Here is a 17673-nt window from a genome sequence, read left to right on the forward strand (position 1 = left end):
AAGCATGGTCAGCCTGACCACGAAGGTCTATTACTGCAAGCAATCAAAGAACGAGCAAGAATATGACAAAGCAATCTGAATACTGCGAATATATATGAAGTATTGATAATGGTGGGGATCCGTAAGCTGTCTTGGTCTAGTCGTTGGACACAAACGTAGTACACGAAGTTGCAATGGCTAACTTTTAACTAAACAAATCCTAAGGAAAAACTAGTAGATGGAACTACTTATATAGGAGCAAGGGGTGGAGGCCAAGGAGGTGGAAGGACATCCCAAGGCATCCTAAAACTAACCCTGGGTCGTACAAGGCTCATGGGCCCATGTGGAGGTGGTGCAACACCTTTGGACTTGTTGTTTGACTCGGATTCTGCTGCAGCGTCAGATTCTTTCGAAGATATCTCAATGCTCTGGACGGATTTGAAGGTGATTCCAATTGGGTTGGAAAGAGCATGAAATCTACTTTCTAACAAAAAAATCACCCAATTTGGAGTTCGTATGAAAAATTTGTTGACGTTTTGAGTGAGGTATGTGTGCGCAGTCCGAATATGAATCCAGAACGTGAGAGACTTGGACTCTATCTTCTCTTGGCCCAAAAGTGACGTGAGAGGACTTTTTGAACAGGACCTAAACTTCTACTTTTCCCTTATCTTCATATGTGGATTGTACAAATGTCCCATACACCTACAATTAGACAAAACACAAAAGTGTGTGAAGTATTTTTGTTCTGGATAACATAAATAGATTATTGAATAGTTTGCACTAGAAATCACCTGACAAATATGCATGTATGCAATATTTTTGGTCGTACCCAAAGTAGTCATGTCCTCATCATGGCTCCTCAAGCTCCTCGTACCCCAGCTGGCGACACCAGTCGGTGACATCAGCAAAGTGACAACAAGGGGAAATCCCCGATCCCGGTTTCCACCAGCCGACAGGTGGCAGCAGTCGAAGACCGGCAGCTGGAAAGACAACCTCCTCCCAAGCGCCAGAAGGGTGGCAAGCCCAACTGGTTACCCGCCTTCCCCTATGAACAGACTCTTGACGCTCCTTGCATGTTCCACAGCAGCGGGGATCGTCCAACCACACCACCCGGAAGTGTCATTGGCTCACACGAATCTCCAAGGGCGAAGGGCTGCAACCACCACCGCCTGCTGGTCAGCCGCCTCCGCCTCCGCCTCCTCAGCAGCTGGCGGCCCATCCAGCAATCAACACCGTGATTGCTTGAAGAACATGGAGCATATTTTTTTTCACCAGTGTGGCCGATGACAGGCGCAGCCGACATCGACAGTCTCATGAGGTGAACGTTGTAGCCATTGAAGCCCCAGAGTTCATGCACTGGTCAGAGAGACTGATCAGTTGGAGCCGGGCTGATCACCCGGAGGTGATGCCCTCTCCGGGTTCTTACGCTTTGGTGTTGGAGGCCACCTTCGCCACAGAGAGGCAAGCTGCTTGTTTCTCACGAATCTTGATAGATGGCGGCAACAACATCAACATCCTATACCGCGACACCATGGAGAAGTTGAAGATCAAACCCAAGCATCTCCTGCCCAGTCGGACTATCTTCCACGGCATGGTTCCTGGCCTTTCTCACACACCAATTGGCAAGATCCAGATAGATGTCCTCTTCGGGGATAAAGATCATTTCCGCCGAGAGCCCATATGGTTTGAGGTGGTCGACTTGGAAAGCCCGTACCACGCGCTACTTGGCCGACCTGCTTTAGCCAAGTTCATGGCGGTGCCACATTATGCCTACCTCAAGATGAAGATGCCAAGCGCCAAGGGATTCATCACCATCTCCGGAGATTATCAGAAGTCGTCCGACTACGCGGCCGCCAGCAACCGGTTGGCCGAGTAACTTGTGATCACTGCCGAAAAGCGGCTCCTTGACTGGGTTGTGGCCTTGGCCGGCAAGCACCTGGACATCCCCCATGATCCCAAGGAGTCGGAAGCCGAAGGATCCTTCAAGCCGGCCAAGGAGATAAAGAAGATACCGTTGGACCGAGAGCATCCGGAGAGGTACGCTGTGATAGGTGCAAACCTTGACAGCAAATAGGAAAGCAAGCTTGTCGATTTCCTCCGTGAGAATCGGGCCATTTTTTGCATCGTCTCCCAAAGACATGCCGGGTATCCTGACGGATTTCGCTGAGCACAAACTACATGCCAAAGAAGGTGACAAGCCAGTCAAGCAACCCCTCCGCCGACTGTCAGAGGAGAAGAGGAGAATCGTTGGAGAAGAGATTGCCCATCTGTTGGCAGCCGGCTTCATTATGGGAGTTTTCTTCCCAGAATGGCTCGCCAACCCAGTCCTAGTGCTAAAGAAGAACAACAAGTGGCGCATGTGCATTGATTACACCAGCCTCAACAAGGCCTGCCCAAAGGATCCGTTTGCTTTGCCACGGATAGACCAAGTGATAGACTCCACAGCCGGATGTGAGCTGTTGAGTTTCCTGGATGCCTACTGAGGGTATCACCAGATCAAGCTTAACCCGGCAGACCATCTGAAGACCGCATTCATCACACCATTTGGAGCCTTTTGTTACCTGACCATGACATTCGGCCTGAGGAATGCTGGTGCCACTTTTCACCGTTGCATGCAGAAGTGCCTCGTCAAGCAACTCGGTAGAAATGCCCACGTCTACGTAGATGATATCATGGTGAAGAAAGAGAGGTACAACAAACTCCTCGAAGACCTCAAGGAAACCTTTGAAAATCTGCGCCGATTTCAATGCAAGCTCAATCCGGAAAAGTGCGTGTTCGGAGTACCAGCCGGCCAGCTCCTTGGCTGCCTGGTCTTAGAACGCGACATTGAGTGCAACCCTGTGAAGATCAAAGCCATCGAGAGGATGGAGAAGCCCACCCGACTGCGAGGCGTCCAGAAATTCAACGACTGCTTAGCATCCATCAGCCGGTTCATCAGTCGGCTGGGCGAGAAGGCTCTTCCCCTGTACCAACTCATGAAGAAGACCACTCATTTTGAGTGGAATGACCAGGCGGGTGACGCTTTTCTGCAGCTAAAAAAGATGTTGACCACGCCGCCTGTCTTGGCGGCTCCGACTGCTAAAGAGCCCATGTACCTTTACATCACCGCCACCAGCCGGGTGGTCAGCACAGTCATAGTGGTGGAGCACAAGGAAGGCGGCAAGGCGTTACCAGTCCAGATGCTGGTGTATTACCTGAGTGAAGTATTGTCTGACTCCAAGCTGAACTACCTCCACTATCAAAAGATGTGCTACGGCATGCATTTCGCCGCCAGGAAGCTGAAGCCATACTTTCAAGAGCACCCAATCACTGTTGTCTGCACTGCTCCCCTTGCTGAGATCATTGGCAACAGAGATGCTTCTGGCCGAGTGGCCAAATGGGCAATCGAGTTGGCCCCCTACACCATCTACTACCAGCCCCGCACCAAGCACTGGCTGACTTCCTCATCAACTAGGCCAAGACCCAGTACCTGCCGCCAGCGCCGGACTCCACCCACTGGCGAATGCATTTTAATGGTTCAAAGATGCACACTGGTTTGGGAGCCGACATCATCCTCACCTCTCCCAAAGGCGACAAGCTCAAGTACACATTGCAAATCCATCTTGCCGCCTCCAAAAATGTGGCCAAGTGTGAAGCACTAATACACGGCCTCCGGCTGGCCAAGGAAATCGGCATCCGCCGGATCCTGTGCTAGAGCGACTCCGACTTGGTGGTCCAGCAGTCTTTTGGCGACTCGGATGCCAAGGATGCAAACATGGAAAGCTACCGTTTTTTCGTCTAGCAACTTAGTGGATACTTCGATGGGTGCGAGTTCCTTCACGTGCCAAGAACTGACAATGAGCAAACAGATGCCTTGGCACGAATCTGCTCTACCCGGCAAGCAATACCAGCTGGTGTCTCCCTTCAGCGCCTGCTCGAGCCATCAATCAAGCCTTTTCCAGAATCTGAATCCATCTTTGTGCTAGCCCCTCCAGAAGAAGTCAGATCCGGCTCAAGGACTACAACAGTCGGCCCGGGGACTTCACCAAGCGGCTCCGGGACTGCAGCAGGCGCACCCGGCCAGGGAACTTCAGAACTTGGCCCGGGGGCTGCGACAGTCGGCTCGAGGACTTCATTAACATAGCAAGCGGCGGCCGCCTCCACCCCTCCACCTCCCAACCCAACCGCCCTCGTGCAAGTTGCAGTTCTGGCAGTCGAAGAAATAGCAACACCTTCATGGGCGCCGCCGATCCTCAACTTTCTGGTGAACAAAGAGCTGCCGAGTGATGACATCTCAGCCTGGCAAGTGCAACGTTGAGCAGCAGCATACACCATTGTCAACAGAGAACTTGTGAGGCGCAGTGTCACTGGTGTGTACCAGTGTTGTGTGGAGCCGGAGAAAGGCCAAGAAATCCTGAAAGACATCCACCAAGGCAAGTGCGGCCACAACGCGGCTTCCAGGTCACTCCTGGCCAAAGCTTTTCGCCACGATTTCTTCTGGCCGACTGCTTTGGAGGATGCCAAGGATCTAGTCAAGCATTGCAAAGGGTGCCAGAAGTTCAGCCCGAAGCAACATCTACCGGCTTCTACACTCAAGACCATCCCCTTAACATGGCCTTTTGCTGTCTTGGGCTTGGATATGGTGGGACCATTCAAGACAGCACGCGGCGACATGACCCATCTGCTTGTCGCCGTGGAAAAATTCATTATGGATAGAAGCAAAGCCAATCAAGAATTTGAATGGTCTGACTGCCGTGACCTTTATTGAAGATATCACCTCTCGGTATGGAGTACCACACAGCATCATCACGGATAATGGCACAAATTTTGCCAAAGGAGCCTTGGCCCGTTTCTGCACGACACAGGGCATCCGTCTGGACCTAGTGTCCGTTGCCCATCCACAGTCAAACGGCCAGGTTGAGCTTGCGAGCAAATGGCCTCATCCTTTCCGGTGTCAAACACCGACTGGTCGAGGCACTGGACCGGTCGGCCGGCTGCTGGATTGATGAGCTGCCGGCCGTCCTCTAGAGCCTCCACACCACTCCGAATAAGTCAACCAGATTTACTCCATTCTTCCTCGTCTACGGTGCAGAGGCCATCATCCGATGGACATTGAGTTCGACTCACATCGCGTCACCATGTACACCGAGGCGGAAGCAAAAGAAGCACGTGAAGACGGCGTCGATCTATTGGAGGAGGGTGGGCTGTTAGCACTCAGCCGGTCCGCCATCTACCAGCAGAGCCCATGCCGCTACTACAACCGGAAGGTCAAGCCAAGATCTTTCCAGGAGGGAGACCTTGTGCTCCGACTGATCCAACGAACAGCCGGCCAGCACAAGCTCTAGGCACCTTGGGAAGGCCCGTTCATCGTTAGCAAAGTTTTGGGCAACGACTCCTACTACTTGATCGATGCTCAGAAGCCCAGAGCATGCAAGAGAGACGACTCCGGCAAAGAGACAGAGCGGCCATGGTATGCAAACCTCCTTCGAAGATTTTATAGTTGATGCGGTATGTACCACGCTACCTTTTGTATTAAGTATGAAGACTCTGGGTCCCCCGAGAAGAGCTCGGGGACTACCCTCTTTTCTATATATGATAAATGTTATGACCATGAATGCATCATTTCATTATTTCCGCCTGGCACCGGGCTCGACCAGTCGGCCCAAGAACTCGCCGCCTTGTACTATGTGGTGCTTCCTGCAGTCGGGCAAGTAGTGTGTTGGCACCCAAGACCTCTCCTGCCAGAAGCCGTAGCTCGCAGAGCGACTGTCTGGAGGGCAGGAGTAACAGGCAGGAAAGGGTGTCCACATGAACAATGGCTAAGGACCCCAAGCATGCACATAGTTCAGGCCGGCTTCCCGCCTCGTCGGTCGGCTACCGAAACAACCGGCCGGCCGGTTTCTACTTAACTTGTTAAACGCTCTAGTCGGCTAAGTACTTGCCTTCCCAAAAGCAGCAAATACTTGACCAGCCAACAGTCCACAGAGCGGTTGTTTCCTGGCAAGTCAGCAGCCAAGGGAAGGCGGCAAAGGAAAAGGCCAAGGGGCAGAAAACAAGATAAGACAGAACTCGGCAAAGCATAACTTCAGAGAAAGCGTATTTGCATAACAAAAGGCCCTTGGCCAGCATTCAACAAAGTATGAAAATACACCCCGCAGGTGGAATTGTGCAAATTTAACAAAGTTTGTCAAGACTGATAAAACAGGGAAAATAAAGATAAGTTGGCGGCCTAGGGAGCTGCAGAGGGGTTCGGCTGGTTGGCGGAGTCGGTTCGGCCGGTTGGTGGAGTGGACAGCTGGTCGGTCTCTGCTTGGTCGCCTCCAGCCGCAGTCGGCGCACTCGAGTGCGGCTCGTTGTTTGAGGCACGATCAGGTTGGGGCTTGCCGTCCGCTCTGACCTCCGGTGGATCTTCTTCGCCTTCCTCGCCCTCCTCGTCTCCTCCCTCGTCTTCCCCATAGTCGCTGGAGTCGATCACCTCGGCCGAGTCTTCGTCGTCCTCCGGGTTCAGGCCGAACCACTCCGGTGGCGCCTCGACTCCATCCTCGACCAGCTCAGGAATGAAGATGCTAGTGTTAGTGTAGCCGGCGATCGCCACTGCATGTCTGGCGAGGTCGTGCTCCACCGCCACTAGCTCCTCTTGGGCCTCCTGCCGAAACATGGCCAGCCGGGGTAGGTTTAGCCCAGGATACCACGCCTTGAAAAACTCCAAGGCCCGGCGCGCTCTACCCCAGGCCGAAGAGCGCTTCCAGGCCTCGAGTCGGCCGGCCACCACCACCAACCAGTCGGCAGTCCAACTGGGAGTGCGCGGAGCCGGCATGTCTGGCCAAAGGGCGGAGATCCCCTGAGCCCTGACACGCTGAAGGCGGCGCAACATCCGATGAGCTGGCCGAAGGCGGGCTTGGATGATGAGAAGCTGCTCGCTAAGGGTGCGGGGGGCATCGGCGACCATCCGCACGCCTTCTGCCCTCCGATCCTCACGATAAGCCTCGCTGGCCCCATTGGCAGCTTCAGAATGGCCAGGAAAGAAGTCTGTACAGACAGAAAGCAAAGAAGTCAGAAGCTGGAGGCCGGCTCGGTCAGTAGCCTTCAGCCGAAAGAAAAAGAAAAGGAATAAAACTTACCATCAACCATGTCTTCAATCCTGCTAAAGCCGAATTTCAGCAGCGCCTCCTTGTCTGTCTAGGTGGAGCATTCGGTCTCAAACTTGGCGAGGAGACTGGACTCCTTCACCTCCGCCTCCTTCCGGGCCGTCTGGAGAAGCTCCGCCTGCTCCGCCAGTTGTGTGGCCAGTCGGTCACGTTCCTGGGCTAGCTCGTTGCACTCTGCCTCCTTGGCACGCAACACGGTGTTGGCCTCACCCAGCCGCCGCTGCAGGAAGGCATTGGCCTCTACAAGAGTGGAGAAAAGAAAAAGATGTCAGTAGCCGTCAGGAAAAAGAAGTATAGTTGCCGGGGAGATCCGGCCCGACTACTCAGCAGTCGGCCGAATCTCAGAGACTACAGCCCGCGGGTGTGCTATCGCGCCCCTGTAGAGAAGGGAAACAGGGACTTACTCCGGCTTTCTGATAAGTCGGTGATCCGTCGGTCCAGATCCCGGACATTGGAGTTGAAGGTGGCTGCACGAGGATTATGATAGTCCTGCAATGAAGATAGAAGAAAGGTTAGCACTCGGAGCCGCCCAAGTGAAGTTCCGGGCTGCCTGCTCAGCAGTCGGCCCGAAACTTGGGGACTACACCCAATGGGTGCGCTGGTGCGCCCCCACAAAGAAGTACAAAAATCAAAGATGAAGAAATAAAGGGCATACCCGAATGGCCGCTCGCGAATCCAGGAACACCTTGTTGCACTACTAAGGAGCGGTGTCCTCGGCTTGAAGCTTGTCCTGGACGTCCAGGATCGCCTGGTTCAAAACGCCTGATCCGCCTCCGCACACCCACTCGGCAGGAGCAGCGCTGGTTGCTTCGGCCTCTGGGGCTGACGAGCTCACGGAGCCGGCTTCCAGCGTTTGTGGCGCCGAGGTAGCCTTCGCGCCTCGAGGGTGCAATGGTGTGTGGACCCCAGGAGTCAGGCCTGTCACTATGTCATTTCCAGTTGGTGGCACCAGCGGGGCCGCCGGCTGCTTGTCCCGTGACCTGTCAGCCAACTGTGGCGAAGGCACCGCTACCTCTGGAACGGCGACGTCGCCAGCTCGCCTCTCCATGACCGGTTGTTCGCTGCTGGCTCCCCCAGTCGGCACCGTGAACTCTAGAGGCGGTGGAGCGGAGTTCAGGGGGATAATGAACAACGACACTTGGCATTACGCGGCTTCCTCGGCTCACTTTTTCGCCGCGGCGTCAGCCTCCGCCTCCGCCAGTTTCTTCAGCGCGGCGGCCTCCACCTTCTCCGCCTCCGCCTTCTCCTTACAGGCGGCTTCCCGCTCCTCGCGCGCCTCCCGGGCATTTCTTACCTGCGCCTCCCGGAGGTTGGCTGCAGGATCGATTCATCGAGTGGAGGCAGAAGTCTCCACCGACACAATGAAAGAGGCGGCGGCCGACTTCTCAAGAGAAAGAGGAGCCCTAAGAAAAGAAAGTAAATCAGAAAAGCTCAGATAGAATCAACCAAAGAACAAAAAGCACAGAGAAAGAACCCTTACTCTGACACCATGGGAGGAGCTTTTGGAAGCCTCTGAAATTTGGTCGCCTTCGCGGCGGCCTCCCTCCACTTGGTCACAGCGGTCGGGTTCTCGGGCTTCTTCGGCGCGCTGCCACACAAGGCGGCGCCTTGTTTGCGCTTGCGCGTGCCGCCTTGAGCGGCCGGCTTGGCGGAAGGGCCTGCGTTTGCCCTGCGGGCGTCGCGTGTGGCGCGGCTCGTCTTCATCCTCATTGTCATCAGGCCAGGTCTCTATGCCTCCCACGTCTTCAAAGGCGCCCGCTCCGTCGCCGCCACCTATGGCGTCGTCCTACAAGGCGGCCACCCCCAAGTCGGGGTCGTCCACATCACTCACTGCCCGGTCCGGCAGGTAGTCTCCACCTGACCCTACGACGGCGGCCGTCACTGGAGACATGAAGATCTACGCTCGAAGGACCGATTGGTCAAGACAGCAAGACCGAGACCAAGTCAAATACCAAAAGGAGAGAGTTGAAGAACTTACAGGAGGCGGCGGGTTGGCCCGGGAATATGGCCGCATACCGAACCGCCAAGACCCTTCCGACAGCTTTAGGTCGGAGATCTCATTCACCATGCGGGTGACCTCGACAGTCGGCATGTCCCTCGTACACATCCAGCTCAGGTCCCGATTCCCGCAAATCTGACAGATCAAGTGAGGCCGGCCCTGGAGTGGGAGAACTTGGCGCTCGGCGAAGGCGACCAACAAGTTGGACGCCTTGAGGCCGGCCGAGTCTGTCAGCACCCGGAGCCGGTTGATGGCGGCGATGGTGTCGGCTGACAGGGGCTTCGGCTTGTAGCCCCAGTTGGCTCGAGGTTCGGTCAGAGGGACGGCTTCGTAGGGAGGCAGGTTGATGAAGTCCATGGCGGGGTCTACGTTCTCCGCATAAAAATAAGATTTCTGCCATAGTTTGACTGACTGTGACAGCTTGATGGCGGGGAAGGCATTCTTCGCCGACGGACGGCGCACCGCGACGAAGGCGCCGAACTGGCCGCCTTATCCCTGGCGGAGGTGCTTAGCTTGGTGTAGAAGAATGCTCCCCACAACTGGATAGTTGGGAGGATGCCGAGATAGCCCTCACACATCGCGACGAAGGCGGACAGCAGCGTCACGGTGTTGGGCGTCAGGTGGTGTGGCTGGAGGTGGTAGAAGTCATGGAAGGAGCGGAAGAATCCGCTTGCCGGCAGGCTGAAGCCGCAGAGGAAGTGCGAGCGGAAGATGACCCGCTCGCCTCCCTGCGGCGCCGGTGAGATCTCCTCCTTCGGCGGAACGCGCACCTTGACGTAGGCCGCACCGAGCAGTCGCCGTGTGGCGTGAAGAAAGGTGAGGTGGTCGGCGATGACGACCAAGCCATCCCAATCCCCTCCCTTGTCGCGCATCATGGAGACTGGACTAGGCGGGGAAATGACACGGTGGAGGAGGCAAGGTTCGCGGTGAAGCAAGAAGCTTGGCGCGAAGGAGGCTGCCGGCGGCGAGCTGCAGCAGCACTTCGGCGGAGTGTGGGAGTGTGGTGGAAACAAAGAAGAGGGGGATGGAATGGCATAAGAGAGGAGGGCGCGCGTGCTCCGCCGCTCCCCCTCTTTCCCCCTACCTATAGCCCTTGGACTGCGAAGCTGACGGGGCAGGCCGTGGGATCGTGGGATTAACTGCGCCCATGACCCCACGCTCCCACGATTATTGCGTGAGTTACTATGCGTAGTAACTCCATGCGGAACCGCAACGGTCTGCCTCGGCCACAGCGGATCCGCCGCCCGCCGAGGGCCGATCGTGGCGGGCCCAGCCTGCCGTCGTGTCCCATCACGCGCGTGGGCTGGCAGGTAGGCTTGGCTAGCAGGCTCTGCGTGGCGCACTCGCTGCAGGCTGCAGGCTGAAGGCTTACAGGGCACGCCACCTATCTTCCTGCCCCGACATTTCAAGATCATCAGACGCATCCGCCTGGTCATGGCCGACTTCCAGCAGGCAGCATACCAGAGGGCGGATGAAGCACTCGGCAAGGGCATTTGGAGAAGGAAACTGCTGAGGCACCTTGGCTTATCAACCGCGCCGCCTAACCAGCTTTGGGGACTACTGTCAGAGTAATGGGCCATGGGTAGCCCCACCCGGGTCCCTAAGCATTTCCAAACATTTGGGCCGGTTGTGCCCAATGAGCGTCACGGACGAAGCGTCGCCTTCTGGCTGCTGGCTGGCTCAAAGCGGCCGGCTGCCATAGGACGGCCAAAGTACCAGAAGACGGCCCCAAGACGATCCGCCTCCCAGCAAGCGGCCACCAGAGAGGCCGACACTTGGCAGGCAGCCCACGGCGCCCCATAAAAAAGACAAGATGGGGTGAGGCTACGGCGTAGCCATCACCTCCATATCCATAGCAGGGCGTGGCCATACTGTCTCGTACCGGCCGGGATCTCCGGATGGCGCGACACTGTTTTCATCCTGCTCTCGACGTCGCCCCTGTCAGGCGGAACCCTGTTCCCACGACGGCCTGTCGGTACGACCTGAAGGCGACGGGCCCCACCAGGCAGCGAGAGCCCAGAGGGCGGCAGCGCCTGACCTGCCGGACGCGAGGGCGGCTGGCCTCTAGAAGGCGGCCCACCTTTTCCTCGGGGTCCATGCTCCATCAACCAAAGGAGACACGGCGTGGCTATAGTGATCTCCCACCAGACGGCAGGACTGTAGCCCCCCCCCCCCCGACCAAGCATGCGTCATTAACATTACAGCTACATTAACAAGCAGCCAGCCAGACCCGCAAGCACTGGAGGCGGCCTGTCGGCTATGTACCAGGCCAGGTGGAGGGCCCCAGCAGTCGGCGGAGGAGCCGGCGACCGAAGACACTGAAAATCGGGTCCTACACTGTAACACCCCAGATGTAACTTTCCCAATTTGTACTCCAACTCTTGCCGTTTCCAGCGTTAAGTTATTTTATTTTTCCCAGGTTCGGGTTTTTGTCTCCGTGTGTTGTTGTCGTTGTCATGCATCTCATATCATGTCATCATTTGCATTGCATTCGCATACGTGTTCGTCTCTTGCATTCGAGCATTTTCCCCGTTGTCCATTTTGCATTCCGGCGCTTCGTTCTCCTCCGGTGGTCATTTCTACCTTTCTTTCATGTGTGGGGATTAAACATTTCCGGATTGGACCGAGACTTGCCAAGCGGCCTTGGTTTACTACCTGTAGACCGCCTGTCAAGTTTCGTACCATTTGGACTTCGTTTGATACTCCAACGGTTAACCGAGGGACCGAAAAGGCCTCGTGTGTGTTGCAGCCCAACACCCCTCCAATTTGGCCCAAAACCCACCAAACTCTACTCCATCATCTAGAGCATTCGATCATGATCGGGTGGCCGAAAACCACACCTCATTTGGACTCTCCTAACTCCCTCTATGCCTATATATACCTCCCCCATTCCAAATCTCGGATCCCCTCGTCAAACCCTAAAAAAAACAATATCCGCCGCCGCAGGACGTGTCCGCACAGGCTGGACAACGTCCGGATCCGCCTCCGCCAACCGGGAGCTACCACGTGGGCGCCCCGAACCACATCACCGCCGCCACACCCGCGCGGGCCCGCCAGGCCTGAGCCGGGCCCTCGAGGCCCGAAGCCACTGCGCCGCCGCCCGAAGCCCCGCGCCTCCTCTGCCCTCGCGCCGCCCGGGAGCCTCGCCGCGCGACATCGCCGCCGCCACCACGCGCCATCGCCGGCGCCGCCGCATCCGCGCGCCGCCGCCGTCGTCGGGGCTCCGCCGCCCGCCAACAACGCCCTCCGCCGCCGTCTCGCCGTCCTCTCCCTCCTTCGGCCATCTCCCCCTCGGCTCCGGCCTTCTCCGGCAAGTCCGGCGACGAAGCCGGCCAACATCAGGAACCGCGCCACCGCTACAGTGCTCGGGCTGGATCTAGATCCGGAGTGACTCGGGTTGACTTTTTTTCCCAAACCCTAGCTCATGTGCTCATCTTCATCATGTCGTATCTCCGCATCCGTAGCTCCGTTTTTGGCATATAGCATATCAAAATGTTCATCTCAGAGAGTACGTCATTTCATTCCATTGCATCATTTTCATTTGAGTTCATCCTGATGCCCGAAATACTGTTAGAAGAGGGCTACTTGAGTTAATTGTCAGATCTGCTACTCCATTTAGGTTTTTGTCATTTTTGCCATGGTTATTGTGTGCATGCTATGCCCTGATGCTCTACATGTGTTTTGTTAAGGGTTTTGTCATCTTTCCAGAGGTGCAACCCATGTATTTTTGTGATGTGTGTGGTGACTTGTGCAAGCCTGCAAAGTAGTGCACTTGCTAATTCTGTTTTCAGGGACTTAGTAATTTCACTAAGTCCTGGAGCTGTTCATCTCATGATGCCATATGTTCATGTTGTTTCCTAGTGATTCGTGCCTCTTTTGAGGATGATCATTAAGGGAGTTTTGTTAATCTTGTAGTGCTCTATCCATCCATGTCTTTGCTTGCAATTATGGAGCACTCTAGCTTGAGTCAATCGAGCTCTACTTTTGCTACTTTGTGAATCTGGGCAGATTGTCAACTTGTTTGCGATTTTGCTGGTGTTGTTGTAGTTGATCTGTGCATGATATGCTTTTGTTCTTGCCATGTCTAGCTTGCATTTATGACTTGCACCGTAGTGAGTGCATCGAGCTTGTAAACATGCCTACTTGAGTTATATTTCAGCATGTGCCAGTTTTCACAAAGTCTGAAAACTGATTATGTTTTTGCTATGTTCACATGCTTGCAATTGTATTTTCTGATCCCTTTTGGCTCAAGGTCACTAAGGGACTTTTGTTAAACTCTTTGAGTAGCTCCATGCAATGCTTCACTTTGCCATGTTCAGGTCCTGTAGCATGTAGTTTTGTGGCTCCGAAGAGAGCTACCTGATCTGAAATTCCAGACAAGTGTTAATTTCACTAAGTCTGAGATCTGTTTGCCATATGCATTTTTGCCATGCTTGTTTGAACCTGTTAATGGATGAATTGGCCGTAGCTCAATGCGATATAGTCGCATCGAGGGTGTTACAAGTTGGTAATCAGAGCCTTCCCCGACCTTAGGAGCCCCATTGCTTGATCGTTATTAGCGGCCGAGTTATGTCTAGAAAAATGTTTTGAGTCTTTTAGGAATTATATATCGGAGAGATTAGGAATTCTTTTTACTTCCCAGTCTCCTCATCGCTCTGGTAAGGCATCCCGACGTAGAGTTTTGACTCTTCTCTTCTCAAATTTCACTATTTTTTTTAGGATCACGCGGGTATCTTGGAATCGTTCCGATGGTTTTATGATGAGAACATTGTCTTGGTGCCTCCTGTCAGGGGTTTAGTGGAAGTGTCCCGGGGAGTTGAGCTCTGAGGTGTTGTCATCATAATTTTATCGTTGAAGTTCTGGAATACCTGAGTTTAGTACGCCGACATCGAAAATCTCTTTTGTGCAGTTCGTTGGTGAGATAACCTCGACGCCACCCAGTACTGGGGTGGGAGTTCGGGATCATCAGACGCGTCCGCCTGGTCATGGCCGACTTCCAGCAGGCAGCATACCAGAGGGCGGATGAAGCACTCGGCAAGGGCATTTGGAGAAGGAAACTGCTGAGGCGCCTTGGCTTATCAACCGCGCCGCCTAACCAGCTTCGGGGACTACTGTCAGAGTAATGGGTGATGGGTAGCCCCACCCGGGTCCCTGAGCATTTCCAAACATTTGGGCCGGTTGTGCCCAACGAGCGTCAAGGACGAAGCGCCGCCTTCTGGCGGCTGGCTGGCTCAAAGCGGCCGGCTGCCACAGGATGGCCAAAGTACCAGAAGACGGCCCCAAGACGATCCGCCTCCCAGCAAGCAGCCACCAGAGAGGCCGACACTTGGCAGGCGGCCCACGGTGCCCCATAAAAAAGACATGATGGGGTGAGGCTACGGCATAGCCATCACCCCCATATCCATAGCAGGGCGTGGCCATAGTGTCTCGTACCGGCCAGGATCTCCGGACGGCGCGACACTGTTGTCATCCTGCCCTTGACGTCGCCCCTGTCAGGCGGAAACCTGTTCCCACGACGGCCTGTCGGTACGACCTGCAGGCGGCGGGCCCCACCAGGCAGCGAGAGCCTAGAGGGCGGCAGCGCCTGACCTGCAGGACGTGAGGGGGGCTGGCCTCCAGAAGGCGGCCCACCTTTTCCTCGGGGTCCATGCGCCATCAACCAAAGGAGACACGGCGTGGCTATAGTGATCTCACACCAGACGGCAGGACTGTAGCCACGCCCCCCCGACCAAGCATGCGTCATTAGCAGTACAGCTACATTAACAAGCAGCCAGCCAAACCCACAAGCGCTGGAGGCGGCCTGTCGGCTCCGTACCAGGCTAGGCGGAGGGCCCCAGCGTTCGGCGGAGGAGGCGGGGACCGAAGACACTGACAATCGGGTCCTACACCCGGCAAGATTACCATTGTACCCCTGGGGGGGGTAGGCCTATATAAACCCCCCAGGGCACCCATGTAAAGGGTTCCCAACACTGTTAGATCTAGACACACATAGATAGAGGAGAAAGCTAGCCCTACCTTCTTCCACCTCTCGCATAGAGCTCGAGGAGCACCATTGTACTTACTAGTGCCTTAGTGATCATGCGGAGACCCCGCAGAGCAGGACTAGGGGTGTTATCTCCTAGGAGAGCCCTGAACCTGGGTAAGATTCGTCGGTGTGCATGTCTTCGCCTCATCCTGTTGCTTGGCACCGGCGACGTCTTACTAGCCCCCATCATGATTAGCCATCCCTTGGCATATGTCGCACCAAACCCCCGACTTGGATCAATAATCGCTCCAATGTGGACAAGGAAATAGCATTATTGGTACCAATTCTTGTCGGGTTCTCACACCTACATGAGTAAAAGCTTATGGTGGAGCTTGGTTAGGATGGTGGCACAAAATTTGATGCAATTGTAAGTGAGCTTCAATAATGTTGGAAAATATTCGCAAGATTGCAATGCAACAAGTAGACCAAGCAATATAAGGTACACGGAAACACACACGCAAAAAGATAAGTGGGGTCGTGCAACCAAGGGTGAGCCAAAATATGGAATCCACAAAAATGCTCTTTTTGCACAACACTAGAAAGACGCTAGCATGATTGCACAATAGGTGGATACAAAGACTTGTGCACAACCTACTAAGCAAAAATGCAACGACTTCTATCCCAAGTATGCTCTTTGCAAGGTGTTTCTATGATATGATCCAAGATGATCTAATATGATAATCTTAATGTTGTATGATGCTATGGTTCTTGCTTAAACGCTCTTTGCTTATCTTTCCCTTTTGCTTAAAAGCTTCTCTAGCTCTTTGTTGTTTGAGCTCTTTTCTCATGCAATGGTTCACGAACCAAGATAGCAATTGTGTATGCGATGACAACCTTGTGACACAAGAGATGATAACAAGATATGCAACAACTATGTATGTATGCTATGGGAAGTATGATTACTAATGTGCACAAGTCTCCTTGCCGGCAATACTCGAAAGCTAGTCTTGAAGGGTAAGCAACACAAAGGAGTAAGGCTATGATGGCTATCAAAGTAATGGCAAGAGTGATACGTCCAATACCAAGACGAGGTTACTGTTCTTGCTTACGGTATGGTGTCAAAATGGTGGCACGAATACCAAGATGTAGTCGAGGTGGTCGTTGTTGATGACGCGTCCGTGGCAAAGATGAGCAGTGGTGATGTTGATGTCGAACTATACCTAGATAGCCGAAACACAAAAGGACACGGAACCACAACTCAAATTCTCAAAGCTCGAAGTGGCAACACGCGTCGGAGTGCGAAATGGGTGAGCAATGGCGATGGTATGCGGGAGTGGTGATGGTGTATACGTGGTGGTGGGGGGCGTATGCGGAAAAGTGTGGCGGTGGTGGTGACTATACTGAAAAAAAATTCAGTTTCGTCAGTGATCGTCAGACGTCCGGGCTGGGCGGGTCGTCCGGTCGTCGGACGTCCGGTAGGGGTCGGACGTCCGGTGCCTGGGCGATTTTCGGGCATGGGAAGAACAACATGTGTACGAGGTGGAGAGGTCGAAATTCGTCGAATCCGGGCGATTTCGTGCATCGAACGGGTGGGGACAAGGGGCAAAAGGTAGATCCACTCAAGGAAAAGCAAATCCACATATCAAATCCAACAAAATTTCAACACACCAACAAATCACAAAATAAATTGGGGCTATTTTTGTGGGGAATTTTCGAATTAGGGACAAAATCAACAAAAACTAGGCTAGCAACACAACGGGGAGGCTCCAAAATCATGATCAACGTGGCTCTAGATACCAAGATGATGTAGGGAAGAACCCTAATCGTCCGATCTTTCACGAAAGGAGTAGATCACATGAAGAACACGAGGTGGAAAACGAGGGAAAACACGGGGGAAACACAAGAGAAACACTAAACCAACAAGAAATAGTCACACATGTGCTAGATCCTCGAGTACATATGAGATCACAAGATACACGGTCAACTAGGGACGATACAAAAGGTAGCCGGTCTTCTCCGTGAGGAGGTCTTGAATCCACGAGGGGATCTTCCCTTAGAGGGGTCTTGAATCTAAGGGGATCTTCTCCAAAGAGGGGTCGTGGTCTCTCTCGTGGAGTAGATCCGATGTGGATGAGCAATGCTCTATCTCTAAAATGAGCCAAACCAATGATAACCCTAGCTAGGAGGAATAGGGGGTCTATTTATAGTCTTACTGCAAAAAGGGGCGAAGTGGGGGGTACATGGGTTGCGGCCCAACACATGGCAACGCACAGGCGTCGGTCGTCCGGAGGCTAGCGAGGGTCCGGACGTACAGTTCCTATCGGACGTCCATATATTGGGCTCGGGTATGCTTCGGTCGGACGTCCGGTCAGGGTCGGTCGTCCGGGCGTCAGTCGTCTGGGAGGCCTCGGAATTCCGCAGTTTTGGCTCGGGTGAGGAAGTGTCGGACGTCCGGTCTGGGTCGGACGTCTGGAGCCTGGAGATCGTCGGACGTCCGGTCCAGGTCGGTCATCCGGAACCTGTAGCTTCTTCCACATTTCTTCTTCTTTCTCCATCTTCACGTCCATCTTCCTCTTCTTTTTCTCCTAGCTCCTTAGCTCCTT

General features: G+C 54.3%; 1 pseudogene; it reads right to left on the reverse strand.

Annotated features, from left to right (window-relative positions):
- Nucleotides 1–8582: 8582 nt before the first annotated feature.
- LOC147975535 (uncharacterized) lies at nucleotides 8583–9980 on the reverse strand (annotated as a pseudogene).
- Nucleotides 9981–17673: the final 7693 nt, after the last annotated feature.

This window comes from Triticum urartu, chromosome 4A, assembly GCF_056163025.1.
Source record: "Triticum urartu cultivar PI428250 chromosome 4A, HENAU_Tu73, whole genome shotgun sequence".
In the NCBI taxonomy this organism is placed as follows: Eukaryota; Viridiplantae; Streptophyta; class Magnoliopsida; order Poales; family Poaceae; genus Triticum; species Triticum urartu.